The sequence below is a fragment of the Anas platyrhynchos genome, chromosome 2 (assembly GCF_047663525.1).
Source record: "Anas platyrhynchos isolate ZD024472 breed Pekin duck chromosome 2, IASCAAS_PekinDuck_T2T, whole genome shotgun sequence".
Classification (NCBI taxonomy): Eukaryota; Metazoa; Chordata; class Aves; order Anseriformes; family Anatidae; genus Anas; species Anas platyrhynchos.
Window position 1 is genome coordinate 39,003,602 of NC_092588.1, and position 15,604 is coordinate 39,019,205.

At 35.9% G+C, this 15,604-nt stretch overlaps 1 protein-coding gene across 7 annotated transcripts in view; it reads left to right on the plus strand.

Annotated features, from left to right (window-relative positions):
* The window catches only part of TOX (thymocyte selection associated high mobility group box), a 223,865-nt gene that overhangs the window by 23,802 nt on the left and 184,459 nt on the right, over nucleotides 1–15,604 (plus strand). The window contains exon 2 of one of the 7 annotated variants that reach the window (XM_013092644.5): nucleotides 11,759–11,846. The exons of the other annotated variants lie outside the window; for them this stretch is intronic. The gene's annotated coding sequence lies outside the window, so the exon portion shown is untranslated. The remainder of the gene's footprint in view (nucleotides 1–11,758; nucleotides 11,847–15,604) is intronic. 7 annotated transcript variants of the gene reach the window in all.

A 15,604-nucleotide genomic window follows, 5' to 3' on the forward strand; every position in this document is an offset into this window, starting at 1 on the left:
GACTTGAATGCAGACTAGTGACTCACCAAATAATATAACTTTGCTAAAAATTTGTTACTTGAATATAATTTGAAGAATCAGCAGGTTATTTTCTTTCCTGCACAGAACTTGTGGTTATCACGTCATTTTCAAAAGGTTTGTTGAAAGACAAAATTGTTCCTACAAAATATTCTTTTACACTTCCTAGGAGATCTACTAATAACACTTTTAGACTGCAACACTTGCCAAGAACTGACATTTTCAGAATTTCAAATGTCAATAAAACTTCTTAAAACATTGCAAGGAGGCTGAGTGAAGACAAGGGAGACTTAGCAGAACATATCAGTGGTTTTAACGTGGGTCTCCCCACGTACTTAAGCCTTAAAATTTATGTTCTGGAAAAGCCCATTTCCAGTAAGTCAAAATAACCTTCACGGCAAGTTTTATCAACATGAATGCTGAAGAAAAGTGACAGATATATATAGTATATAGCTCATGTTAAATGTGAACATAAAGTTTTAACTCATGAGTTGGTTACAAATGAAATAATGTGTCCATGAAATAATACAGACTTGGGAAAGCAGAAGGTATCAACTTTTTCATCTCATTTGCTCTTTAGTATCTTTGTCCATTCAGGACATGTAGCACAATGAACAAGTGATTGTTATGCAGTTTTACCTGAGGCCAGAATAGCTGGTATGAAAAAGATATCGAACTATTTACAGTGTAAATATTAGAGAAAAGTGGAAGTTTGAGGCGTCCGAACCTGTACGTGTTAAGCAAAACCCTTGGTGGCATACATAGTTGGTGTTAATATACTGCTTGTGCACTGTGTTAGGTGTAGTGTTTCCAAACACAAAATTTACTAGAAACATATGTTCTGTCAGTCCCATTTATGCAGTCTGGTACATGGAAAACACCTGATGCACTAACCACATCGTTACATTAGGAACAAATTGTTATGCAGCAATGCATTTAAACTGATGTATCTTCTCAAATTTTGTTTCCTGTCTGCATTGTATTGAGAAAAAAAAAAATCAAGATTTCATCAGCTGCTTATAAGTAACTAGTCTTTGCATCCAGCCCCCATAAAGTGATATTATCAGGACAGACTTTCTGAAAGAGTTTGGGATCCTGTATGAGTCACGTGCTCACTGTCATTTTGGCAGTACTTTCCACATTTTGTTCAGATCCAGTCTTGTACTTTCTAGGTTAACAATGTTGGCAGGGACACAAATGGCAAAGAAAACAATCCCTGTTTAAGCCTTTTGTTTGAAAGAAATGTAATGTTGCTAGCAACAAAATTATTTTCCACAGGGACGAAGACATCTTGTTGTGTTTATTGTATTCTGCAAAACACTGAGCATAGCTTTATTATAAGCAAATGAGATTTTCCAAGTAACAAGTGCCCTCTGTTTAAACAAATGATTTTCTATGCAAAGGTTAAACACTGAGAGATTTTTCTTCTTCGAGTCATGCTTATGACTTTGGAGAGTCACCAAGCAAGTATGCTTAAAAAAGAAAATGTGAATGGAAAATTCTGAAGCATTTTGCCCTTTTGGTTCCTAAGACTGAGCTATCGCTTTTCTCCACCATGGTCATTAATAATGACAGATGTATGTGGTGCAGAGTTCACCTACATTATTGTCAGTAACAGGGATAGAGAGAGAATATTTATTACAGCAGAAGGAGGGAGGGGAAAGACATGATGTTGAATCAGAAGACAAGAGCAGAGTTCAGTGTTTCTTCGTTTGGGTGGGGAGGAGGGTTAGCAGAGAGCATGCATTAAGGTTTCTTAGAGACTGTTGCAGCTCTTGTTGAAATCAGTTGAAATACTGCTACAGGCTGCAGTGAGAGGTGGATTGATAGGATCTTTAATATATTGTGCTTTACAGTATTTCAGTAATGCAGATTTATTTCACCTTAGCAAAAGCCGTTATTGGTTTGGATTTGCAAACAAGCATAGTAACAATCTCATTTTATTTATTTATTTTGGTGAACTGACCAAACATTAAATCATGTTCATGAAATGATAAAAGGACACTCCCAGCTTGACACCCATTCATTTTGAAGGCATGAGCAAGTATAACTTCCAGTTGTGCACCTATCCTGTAGCACAACTTGGCAATTTTTCTGATTTTTATTGTCCATTTTCCTATATATATATATATGCATATATGTATAATTGTTCTTGCTTATTCTGCTGTGTGTAACATAAACACAGCATCCCCTAGAGGAGTAGGGAGACTGATGAACTGACAGTATTTAGGCATCACTGGAGATTGTACATGTATACCTGGTGGCTGGCATTTCATTCTACCTGTCTTTAGTCATTTGACTATGCAATCCACAAGTCAAGGAAGACAAGGAATCATTTAAATATTAGGAGTCTTAGTGATTGAGCATGAAGGAATTCAATCCTTCATGTCATGGTTCTGCTAAAAAATACATTTGAAATGCTCACAGAATCACGGAATTGTAGGGGTTGGAAGGGACCTCAAGAGATCATCGGGCCCAACCCCTCTGCCAAAGCAGGTTCCCTGGAGTGGGTTGCCCAGGTAGGCGTCTAGACGGACCTTGAATATCTCCAGACAAGGAGACTGCACAACCTCCCTGGTCAGCCCGTTCCAGTGCTCCATCACCCTTACCAAGAAAAAGTTCTTTCACATGTCGGTGCATAACTTCCTGCTCTCCATTTTTGGCCATTGCCCCTTGTCCTGTCCCCACCATTGAAAAGAGGTTAGGCAAATCCCTCTGTCTCCCACACTTAAGGTATTTGTAAACATTAATAAGATCCCCTCTCAGTCTTTTCTGCAGGCTGAACAGACCCAGGCCTCTTAGGCTTTCCTCATGGGGAAGATGCTCCAGGCCCAGTATCATCTTTGTGGCCCTCCACTGGACTCTTTCCAGGAGGAAATGATGGACAAAAAATCCAAAATTTCATTTGGTAATGAATGATGTCTGGATAGAAGGTTTGGGAATATGAATACATGGTGCAATGTATTTATCACCTGACAAATTATGTCCTACTTAAGAAATTATTTCCAGGTGAACTTGCATTGTATGAAAGACAAATAGATGGAACTTGGATGCCTGTGTTTTTGTGAGAGACACTAGATAAGATTAGATAAGAATGGCAGATACCTCTGCCCCTATCCAGTGCTAAGGTATTTGCAAATTACCAACTTTAAATATAACTTTCCTTGTCATAGAGCTTTTTTATAATATGTAGCAATATCAATTTACATTGGATTTTTTTTTTTTTTTAATCTACAGACATAGATTTTTGTACCCATTAAGTATCCCATTGATTCCTGTGAGACCTATGAACTAGCACAGAAGTTTGAAAAAGTGGAACATATTGCAATAGTTGGGACTGTTACTTACAGACTGTTCAAGTATCTGTATACACAGGTTCTCATTTGTATGCTTGGGTTTCTGTTCCTGCAAATACCCATTATTATTTGTGAGCATACCATTGTGCTAAAAATCATCAGTAAATTGCTAATCAATAAGACAATTATTGACTGCTCTGTAAGGAGAATTTATTAATACACCACGCCACCTCATTCCATGTGGTGTTTACAGTCTCATTACCGAAAGGTGATAGGGGAAAAAAAAAAAAAAAAGGCATCCATAAAATGCCTTGAGAAGTTAATAAATCCAAGTCTTGAAGGGGAAACCATTAGTACATTATTGGTGTGGGAAAAAAAGATCTTCAAAAGCAGTTTACAAGGTGCTAGCTCTGGTTCAGTGTCTGATTGATTCATCAGAATTAAAGAAGTGATGCATAGGGCAGGAGATTGTCACTTGGTGGCTGGATCACCAAAGAAGGGCCTGATATTCACCATGAAGTTAAGCTGGCACCTGGCTGTCCATGCCAGACATTCTTTGCATAACATCCTGTTCAGCAAATAAAACAGTTCAATTATCTGCTAGATTTTTGTCCAAAGGAACAGTCTCAATGATACTGGAGTACTCTTTTGAGGACCTGACAAGAGAAACAAGAGACACGTTGTAAAGGGAAACTTTTTGCAATTGAAAAAAATTACCAACGTAATTTCAGTGCTGTTCCTGCTGTTACCTGCTTGTGTAGTGGAGTCCCTGGTGACATTGGCACAGATGCTTGTTCAGCTGTTAACAAAATGTGTAACTATTTTTTGGTGTGTATTAGAAATGCAAAAGTTTCTCTAAAGGGAATGGGTAAAAAGAGACTGATCTTCACCTGCTGTAAGCTGGGAGACCCACTGGCTAGACTGTGCTGAACTGTTCTATGCAAGTCTTAAAACTTCCACAATCCTTTCTCTGGGCATGAAAGTCTAATTTAAAAAAAAAAAAAAATCTATTTCAAGAGGTTTCCATTCACATTATTGGATTTGAGGGGGTCTTGTTCCTAGAATAACTATAGTCAAAAAAATAAATAAGCAACTAGACACCAGCAGGTTTATAGCTTGTTGTTACATGACTTACTTTCTGCAATAAAATGTTAGTACTCACCCTCTTAGACAGATAAGATGCTTCTTTTTGCACGTATCCTGTGGGATAAAAATCTATCCTGTTTCAACTCTGTATGTCTTATTGTTTTTTGTGTGTGTGGTTTTGTTCTGTTTTTTACTTTTATTGGCACTAATTTTATATTTACACTATTTAAACTATAGGTTTTTAAACTTTCAAACATGAGTCTGAGACCTGCTTCACACTCCTCCCACCTCCCCACCCCCACCCCCAATTTTTTTAGGGAAAGAAGATTACAAGCTAGCAATCTTTTATTGTGTGGAACTGTGAGTTGAAGTGAATTTCATGTAGTTCATTATTATGCATACTTCTGTTTAAATATTTTTGCAGACAGTAGTAATAAATAATTTCCACCAAAATGAATGTGAGTTTTGAGCTTCCTAATGACTATTTAACAGATAATAACATAAGGGGAAAAAAAGGAAATAATTATAGTGCTTCATCCTTTATTAATGACAGTGTAAACAACATTATAATTGAAAACAACAGTGAGTATAAATACTAGAAAGGGGTTGCACTTGCAAAAGAAGTAGGTTTGAAGCCTTTGAGCAATCATAAAATTGTGCTTATACTTCCCAGCATTTGAAAGAACTGCAAGTAATTCTAGAAGTGGAAAAAGAAAAGCTGAGAAGTGAGACAAGCACTGCAAAGATTTAATTGTACTCCAAATACATTAGGAAGAGGTAAGAGGAGATCTTGTCTGTGGTACAGGTGAGAAGAGTTGGAGTACCCCAAAGTAGGTAGATGGGTCCATCCTAAAACCTATCCCCGACACCATTGTAGGACTTGTCTTTTTAAACAATCTCCTTAAAAAAATGCCAGGATAGCAGCCTGGTTTGTCTTTTCATACCTAACATGGACCCCATCAGGTGTGAGTACACAATGTTCACCTGTTCTTTGTGTGTCTATCTGATAAATGTCTGGTGAAGGGTCTTCAGCATTCAGTTCTGTAACTTGGTGCTGTATCAGCTCCTTCTTCATGTACCAATGCATGAGTTTCTGTGTTCTGCACTTTTTAGCCTGTATTCATTGTATGATTAACCCCACCAAAGCTGGTCTTTTAGTTTATCTCAATCAAGTTTTATAATTCAAAATGTTTGCTCATCTCTGCTGCTGCTTGACAATCAAAAGGTTATTTTCTAAGCTAAGTGAACAATAAAATACTGAGTTTAGAGTTAGTGATATAAGCAAAGTTAGCAGATCTACAGTCATTACAGAATCAGCTTTGATATAGCGAGTGTTTTGATTTGCATAGTCCTGATAATTCTGGAAGCACATGAATATATTTTATCTTTGGAGAAAGATTTATTGTACAAATAAGTTAACCTAACTATATGAAAGAGGCATTACAGAGGCCAAGTAATTATTTGTATGAAATGTGTACATATGCTAATATTTGCCTGAACTAAATGAGTGGTCATTTTCTTTAACTGTTAAAACCTGCTCTGAGCTGCATTGCCAAATCTACCAACTTTGATGATAGTTCTAAAACTCTACCATCACACTGTTTTGATAGGAGAAGGCATAGTAGACATAGGACAAGTCCAAAGTAGTAAGCAGTTCTTGTCTCCAGGAGCTTATAGATCAGAATAAATACAGAAGAAGAGGAATGAATTATTTGGCATTTCTTATGTTCACTTGGTTAAATACATTTATGTTACATTCAATAGGAAGCATTTCCATAGTAATTTGATATATAGAAACACATATAAACTGTAACCAAACATTGTGTTATATCATGTCTACAAGGGAAAGGCAGTGAGTTCCAATTCTGCAGGAGTCACCTTCTATTAGGGTTCCTTTCTATCCTTATTCTGTATGTCAGATGGATCGCTACATTTAATTAAGCAGTAACAATTGAGGTGCAGATTATTTCCTGGGGATTAATGACCAGCTGGACAGAGTTGATAGCCCAAGGTATTGGATAGATTAGGCTGCATAGCTTCGTGGATTAAGAAGGAGCCTTAAAGGTAGTCACTTAGAAAAGTGTAAGAGAAGCATCAACTTGAAGATAAAGTCTGTATTTTTTATCTTTTGTTCCTTCAGCACCAAGTAGATCAGTACATATCCAGTTCTTGATCATCCTGTTGTCCCAAAATGGCCTGTGTTTAAAACAACTTTGTTCAGAAAGGCCACTCCTAGTTTTACCTCCAGGTAGTCTTGTTGTAGCTGGGATTCGCTAAGGATGTGAGACACAGGTTTGTAGAGAGATAATAAATATTTTCTCAAAATATTACACAAGTTCCTTAGCCCAAAATTTATTTTCCATTTTTGTTACAGTTTGCAGGCTGCTTATGAACAATTTTGGCCTTGTTCTGCACTAGGTAATTGGTTTAATTAAAGTTTCGTAGACTTCATTTCATTGATTCCTCCAGTACATTTTGACATGGTCATTTTTCATAACCATGTTGAATTTCAAATGGAACTATACACATCTAGATAACACTTTTACCAGCTGCCAGTGTTCGAGGGTCAACTTTTATGCTAAGTCCTTCCATTTTTGTTTCTGTTTTTATTTTGTCTGGAGTTTGGAAGAACCAAAGTCAAAACCACGACAAGCTAGAGCCTCTTGTTATTTTGAGCCTGCACATACTAAGAGAGCATACCTAAGGAGGGCCCAAAGACTCAGTTTATGTTCTAGGGACCTGTTGGAAGATGCAGTCCACACTTTTCAGTAGATTTCACTACAAGCTAGTCTACATTAACAGGAAGTTGGTCACATACGTATTTCTTTCCATCCCGAGGTCAGGATACAGTCATGGACCAGCACTGGGGTACACATTGAGACATGCTTTCTTTGTATAGTGTTGTATGGAGCCAAAATTAGTCTTCTCCTGTTTGCAGTTGAGGATACCCCGGACAAATAGGGGAGCTTTAGGAGTTTCTTCTGAACTGTTTCTTTTCCATCACAGGCTCATTTCTATTGAGGAGAAATTCATCATCAGTTATCCTGTATCATACTTTTTTATGTATGTTCATAGTTGATTTTGCTGTATTTCTTATTGCTTTAGAGAACTAGCTGAGGTCTAAGGTTCCCAACTATCATTGTGCAGGCAATTTTGTATCTGCTTTCTAGGTGCAATTAACAGAAATAGGGGAGATAATAAAATGTCAGAATGTTAATAAATACAATTTTTCCAGCTAAGTGCTTGCCTCTTATTCCTTTCATACTGCAGGTGTGCTGTCACTATGATATCTATGCTCAAAATGCAATATGTAAGAGAAGCACATCAATCGCTGTCTGTAAATTAATGATTTTCTTCACCTGTTCCTTGATAGAAAATGAAAAATTAATAATGTCCTAAATATGCCATAAAACATTCTCAACATTTTTCTGACTTGAAAGAAGGAATATAGTGTATAGTAATCCTTGTGGGCTGGGGTCTGTTCTGGCCTTACGTATTTGTATTACTGAGGTAGCAATATCCTAAAGGCCCTACATGGGCCAGGCCATGATCACCTGTGATTCTGGCTTTTCCTCTCACAGGGAGCCTGGGACTTCTCACATCCAGGGTCCAACAGAGCCGCTGTCATGGCAAGGGCCCTTGGATTGTGACTTCCCTCCCCAGCCTACTGCAGACCATATTGACATGCAACAAAGAGCATGTTATGCCCCATGAGATCTCTCTCTGTGCACCCAAGAGCTGTTGAAAATACTCCCTTTCAGGGCATAAGCCAGTTTATCTTTTAGTGTGCTTTCTGTAGAAAGCTCACTTGAGCCTACATAACATTTGAGTAATTGGCTGCAAAGTGCAGCCTTCTAAACTGAAATTGTGAGAGCTTCCATCTTTCTGAGCAGTAAGGGTTGAATTGCAGGCTGCCAGAGCTGAAAACAAAGTACAGCTTGAGTGAATCAGCCAGGATCCCATACCACACATAGACCAATGTTCAGGAGAAAATCTCATTAAAAAAAAAAAAACATGTAAAAAAAAAAGAGAGAGAGAGAGAGAGAGAGAAGGACTTTGTGTGGCTGTAGCTTTAATGATTTCCTCCTGTATTTTTTTTTGTTGTCGTTGTTGTTCCCATGCAATATATTTTGAATCATTTTTTTTTCTCTTTAGCACAAGATACTTTCATTAACTGAAATCTTAGCTTTAATAGGTTAAATGCATACCCATTGGAAAACAAGATTTCTTCAACCCAAGTATTTTATCTTTTTCTGTATTAAGTCAACATGGGACTTTGCATTGTTTACTTTAGTGTAGTGATAATTCAAATGGATAAAAGAAGCAACTGAGCACATTATTTCTCTGGATAGAAATGGGAAGCAACAGAATCTGAAGTATGCTCATTCAGGCATTAAGAGACCTTATGCAATCATATTTCATTTTCTATGTGAATTTGTGTAATTTGGATTTTCTTTATATTTTATACCATGCACTCCTAAAAAAAAAAAAAAAGAAATAAAGCATCTGAAAAATGTTGGGTAAATATTAGATTCCTATGTTTGCTAATTAAAACATTTCTGTGTCAGAACATTTGAAATACACAGGAATGTTTTAGTTCAACAATAAATAAATTTAAGATAATATTATTAAAACAAGGTCCAAAGGAATGAAAACTCTTGTTTGTAAGACTTATGGAAGAAAATAATTGAGGAATGGAATTGCATGCCTGAGTGGCATGGCAGTTTGGATGAGGATGTGAGGAAGTGATGAAATAAAAAAAGGAGAGTAAGTTTCATGGGTATCTGAAGATCTGTACATCTAATGGGCAAAAGTGTCTAGAAGGGAACAGATTTCCTGGCGGCAAAAAGTGGCCCACTAGCAAAGGAGAGGAAGAAAACTAATAATTGGGAAGAAATAAAACTAAGATAGGGACTTGGTGCACTGGAAATAAAGAAGAGAAATGGACAGTCAGAAGATAGCAGCTGTGCAGCAATTTTTTGATATACTATCTCCACAAAGCAAGGAAGAGATAATAGAGGGGCCAGAAGCCAGAAACTGCTAGAAATTGCAGAAGATAGGAAACTGTGAGAAGATACAGGCTGCTGGTTGATCAACATCAGCATCTGACATGACATGCAGCTGCCCATTTCTTGCTGAAAAGAATCAATGGACTTGGCACCAGAGGAGCTAAACACAGACAACAGAGTAGTCTTCATTTTGGGCCAGGTAATGCTGCCATCTGCCATAGATCCTTGTCAAGGCCTGGGAACAAACTCAAAGAAGAGGAGGACATTTCAACAGAAGAGAAATACTGACTGAGTGATCATAAATTGAGTCAATTTTAATTTCATTGAGAAATGAGCAAAACAGTGAAATCATTTTTGCAGGACACTTTGAACAATCCAGTAAATTGGTGACATTCTACTGCAGAATGACCTTAAAAGATAAAGAAACTGTATATATTTGTATACATGTAGTCATATATGCATATACAGCTCTGTGTATGTTACATACACTTATGTTCAGGTCTTATTTTCAAATTTATTTTTTACAATTTGGAAATAGAATGATCAATTAGAAAAGAAATCAACCTATGACTAGCCAGGACAAGTAAGGAAAATCCAGAAGCAGCAGAAAGCAAAGCAGTGTGTGGAGCTGTTACAAGCTGGTAAATTGAATCGCTTGCCTTTTTCTTTTTTTCCATAATATAAGAAAAATATTGTGTTGCTACCAGATTGCATATATTTGAATAAGAGAAGTATGTGTGGACAGCAATTCTCATTTCCCATTTTGATAGAAGGAGGAGAGTCTTTTGCAATCTCTTTAAAAAGAGATAACAGAATAAACACTGTTACAAACTTGATGAAGTCATGTGGATTGAACAATTAAATATAAGGGAAAATGGGATGTATTTTTATTTTCAGTCAAAGGTGCAAAAAATCAAGCTTTATTTTTGAAGTGGCAGCTAAAAAAGTTTTTAAGTCCTGAGGGGCTCCAGCCCTTAGTGCAGAACCAACTCAGGAAGAGCAGTAAGACTTAGTAAGAAAAGCTATGTAAGGATTAATGTCTTATCAGGGAGGTTAAAATGGCCAAAGTGAAGTATGTTAGACTTTGCAAATGGTAGTGAGACAAACAGTCAAGGTTCTTCAACTTCAGGAAAAACAACAACAAAAACAACAACAACAACAAACACAAAAAACAAACAAACAAATAAACAAAAAAAAAAAAAAAAAAAAAGGAAAGATGTACGGAAGCTGTGCAATTTAGATAGGTCAAATCTACGAATTGTCTTTAAGCATCTCAATACCTGAGCTGGATATATTATACTTAGTCAAGACAAATAATGTGGAGTAGTTAGAAACAGGAGTATGAATATTGAAACAACAGACATGTAAAGAAATCTTTAAAAGAGTTAAATGTGCCACAGTCAAGGTGACAGAGTTCCAAAAGGACTGGTGTAAAAATATCGCAGGACCTGTTGGCTTCGTTTTGAGAGTACCAGGAGCACACACTGTGGATGGTATTTGCTAGCAAGGCAGTGTAACCTACACAGAAGGTGGTTGAGGTCCTACCATGTCTAGACTGAGCCCAATACCCCAGCTAGTGGGGTATTCAGAAGAAGTCTTTCTTCTTGTTGTTTTTTTAGTCTGGTGAAAAAGAAGGATGTTAGAGGAGATTTGTTCTCTTTATAAATATCAGAAGCAGAAAAGCACTAGGGAGGGACAAGAGGTATTTCAGTCAAAGCACAATATTAGTATAAAAGCAAATGGTTATCAAGTGCCAGTGGATAAATTTCCAGCCATCAGAACACAGTGTTTTCAGTATACCATTCCAGTAGGAATAATGGTGAGCAAATGGCACAGGACTTCACAGCTGAAACAGAGGACATTCACTTCTGTGCAGCTCTGTTTCCATAAGTTTTTCCATGCTCTCTCTTCCTTTCTGCAAGCAATGAACTAGTTAAATTGCTGAGTAACTCTAGAAACAGTGCAAACAAGCAGCAGCTGCACTATTGTTTCCAAATAAACGTATATTTAAATGACCTGGTGAAGGATAAGATTGAAGTGATAACGCAGTTGGATGGTGAAGTGTACAATAGAAAGTGTTACTATAGACTGTCATTTTTTCCATTCCAAAAGTGTTCTTAGTAGGTATTAAAACTAATCAATGACACATGCCTAAAACTGATCTGATACATTTTATCCCCATGATGAGGACCTCAGGAATGTAGGCATGATTTTAAACTAAGGTAGCTTGCCAGCACGTGGATTGAATGATCATGACCATTTCACAGAGGGATAATTAGCTTTTTGTTCTCTTTTGGTTTTAGCTGCTTTTATTATTTTAAATGTGTGTCCTCACTCTTGTGTTCACAGTGAAACTGTTTCCTTGTCTCTGACCTCATGGCTATACAAAGTACTAAGTGAAAACCTCGGTAGCCACCCTGATTTCTTGGATGTATTGGTGAGTGGGACAGGTCTTCCAAAAAAAATTACTTCCGCATCTTTATCTTGATCCCTTTGAACACTGGAATAGGAGAAATGAAATCTTCATTTCTAAGGATATTTCAGCACTTTTCATGGTAGATGGACATAAAGAAAAAGCAATATATGGTGATAGCAAGTAGCTTCATCCAGAAGGAAAAAATGCATCAAAACCAACCACGTTTTAAATTGTGCACTGTTTTTGATGATTTCCAAACAGACAGAAGTTAATTTATTTGGGTTACTGTGGCAGCATTGCATAGGCTTGCCAAGCACAAAAAATATACTATCATTTTTTTCCTGACTCATGTCCCACATTAGTCAGACAGATTTATTCTCACAATTATATGTTTTCTCCATATATTTTAGGTTGCTGTGATTTTCATAGGTCTTTAAAAGGAATTGGTTATTTTTTCTTAATTATGAAAATGTTATTTCAGTAAATGCAATTTAATTAAAATGAGAATTTCTGCCAAAGCGTTTAAATAAATACAGTATTCTTTTACAAGTATGAAAGGAGTTACTATTTGCTGTTTCATTTCCTCACTAATATGCTGGCATGTTTGGTTTGAACCTGAGCTTGTGGAAGTTTATTCTTAACCAAAGCAGTTCCTTTTTCATGTAAGTAGGTTAAATGTGAGTTGTAGAGCCCTAGGGCTCTTTTTGTTCAGTTTTAAAGCCCCCTCAAGTGGGCCTCTTTTAGGAACCTGGAATCATATGTTTGTAAGGTTGATCCAAATTACCATTAGAATAGCTCTTTTCAACTTTTTATTTATACAAAGAATCGTAAAAAATGCACCAAACTGACAAGGTATTAAATCAAACTGAATAAAGACAGTTAATTTTCTTTTTTGCTCAACAACTACTTTTTTTTTTTTTTTTAATGGAATCTCTCAAATTGAAAAAAATTGTCTGTAGAGTATGTTAAGGTGCCATGTAGTATAATAAAATGCTATTACTGTCACAAAGGTACATGATAAAGTGCATTTGCACAAAAGGCCCATATTAATGTCAATCATTTTCCAGTGATTTATATACTAACTGCAGTGTTTTAAGAAGATCAATATTCTTTGTTTTGACAACATTTCAGAGCCTTGTACTTTCCTGACAATATTAATCTTTCTGCTGCAGTTTGGTGGAATAATTTTAGTAATTAGTGATTGGCCAGCTTGGTGAAAAGATATGCAGTAATATTACATTTGAATATTACCAGGTAAAACACATAATGCATCTTTGAGTAGATAAACACACTAATCACTCTAGATTTTAGTGTCATATAATGCTATGTAATTAGTATGAAGCTCCTAAAGCATTGCTATTTTCACATCCCCTAAAACATATTTTCTCTGTATGTATACTAATGACACCCATCACAATACTTTCAAAGTATCCCTTAAGATATAATAATAGATAAAATTACAATAGTTTTGAGGCATAATTTTCTGATCTACCTCTCAGAAGGCATTAGAAGTACTTTAATGTTTTTCTTCATTTTTTTATCCTCTCTTCCTCCTTTTCAACTTTTGTCTGTATTTTCTTTTTTCTATTTTCTATTTTCTTTTTTCTTTTTTCTATTTTCTCTTACCCTTCCATATCTCTTGCTCGTCATCCATTTCTTTCTCTTAAGGTTCCTATTCTTTTAGTAGTACAGTAGAGCCATATATATATATATATATATATATATATATGATTTTTCTTGTCTCCTCTTGTGATGAATTGTAAACTTTTCCTTCTCCTTGTTAAAAATAAAAAAAAAATTAAAAAAAAAAATCTCATTCCTACTTGTTTAAGAATTTCCATGGAATCTGGAGAGCTCAGCTCCAAGAAAGTTGCCTCCACAAAATAAGAAATCTTGGAGGTATTTTCGGAGACCTTCTGGAGAGGTACTTAAGAACTATACTTTTACTATAATTTGATTTCACCATCACTTACCTGTGAGGGCTGGTTCTTCTGTCTTTTACATTTATTTTCTTTTGGAGGCCCACAAGGGCCATAATGTCAAATGTTGTTAACAAAGTAGTAATTCTCAAGGTTTTTCATGGCTTTTTTTGTAAAGTATAAAGTCAACTGAGACACTGTTTGGAAGCATCTCCAGTGCTACAGCTATTTCCTTATCTAAATAACTGAATTGTAATGTAGAAGGTAGCTGTGATTGTGTGTTTATGGTAATAGGTGTAGCAGATTGGCAAAGACAAAGTTTATATTTTGTATTGTATAATTTAACTTTCAATTTTAGCCTCCTAGATATCTTGTAGATTTTTATTCCAATAAAACTCATTTTAGTGAGAGCTATAATTACATTGAATAATTATGCATTTCTCATTCACACATCTTCTTCTATTAAAATATTGCTAAGATATTAAAAATACCAAAGTGTATGTGCACACATTTTCATCAAAGCCCAGGTGATTGCTCACCCTATGTGTCTTGAAGAAATGGGCTCCCCAAGCAGAACCTAAGCTTGCGCTCAGCAGCTCTTTGTGTATTTGGCCAATGACTTGTGAACTTCTGCCTATGATGGAAACTTCATAGGTGGAAAATTCATAGAAGAGAGTGACCAGCCATTACACCTTAAAAGTAAACAAAGTGTTGCTTTACAGCCCTGAGAGCACAGCACAGCTTTCATGAAGTTGTGGTGAATGTTGTAGATTCCTATCACAATTCACACACTCAGGATCCCCATCCTGAAAAAGTAGTTTGTCTATAGTATAATGCTGCTCAGGAATATGTATGCTTTGCACAGTTTGTCCATGGGTTGCTCATGTTTGTGCCTAGCAGCCTGATCTAACATTACCCTATCGGACTATTTTCTAGGGTTTTATTTATAAACCTAAAGTAAGAAAAGTTGTAGGATAATCTGTTCTTTGTTTATAGTGAGTTTTATAGTGCTTCCTGTGATAAGATGAACTGGTGCTAGTAATTTAATATTTCAAAATGATTAGGGGGAAAGAAATGAATACTTTCAACTGGCAACTATGGCCATATTTTAAGTAATTGGTTTAATGTTACAAAACTGGAAAAATACTGTGAGCCATTAAAGAACTGCATGTCTTTATATATATATACATATATATATATTTAATTCTGCTCATCAACTTTCATATGCCTGTGAACAAATGAAAGTTGATGAGAGTATTGCATTACTAAATGTACTAGATAATATTCTTTTTAAACATTTGATCTGATAAGCAAAACAGTACATGGTAAAAGTCAATCACTGTAAATATGTCTGTTTAAAGTTAAAATCCATATCTTATATTCAGTTTATTTATTTAGAGAGGGAAGATTAAAGGTTAAGTTTTAGACATTTTTATGACTACATTCATGGAAGTTTTTTTCTTTCTGTTTGCCAGAACAAGGCACTTACTTCAGAGCACTTATACAACCCTGCACCTGTTCATTTGTATGGTCGTTAGGAAAATATGGTTAAATCTGCACTGAACTCTGTGGGATTGGATTTTATTTTTAATTTGAGATTGTTGCCATATGTATATCAGTCATATCATTTAGATTTTCATATCAATTATAGCTGGCAAATCATTTCTCCAGGTTACCTGCTATCTTCTAGTACTGCTTATTCCAACTTGTTCCGTTATTCCTGAAAAGGCTGTGATTTTACTGGATTCTGTAAAAAGAGCTTCCTGATCTCATTATGATTCCTAGGAGCTGGAAAAAATCCCTGACTGTCTAGCTAAGTTTGTCTCTTCAGTGCTTCAGAAGTTCTATTTCTGTCTTTTT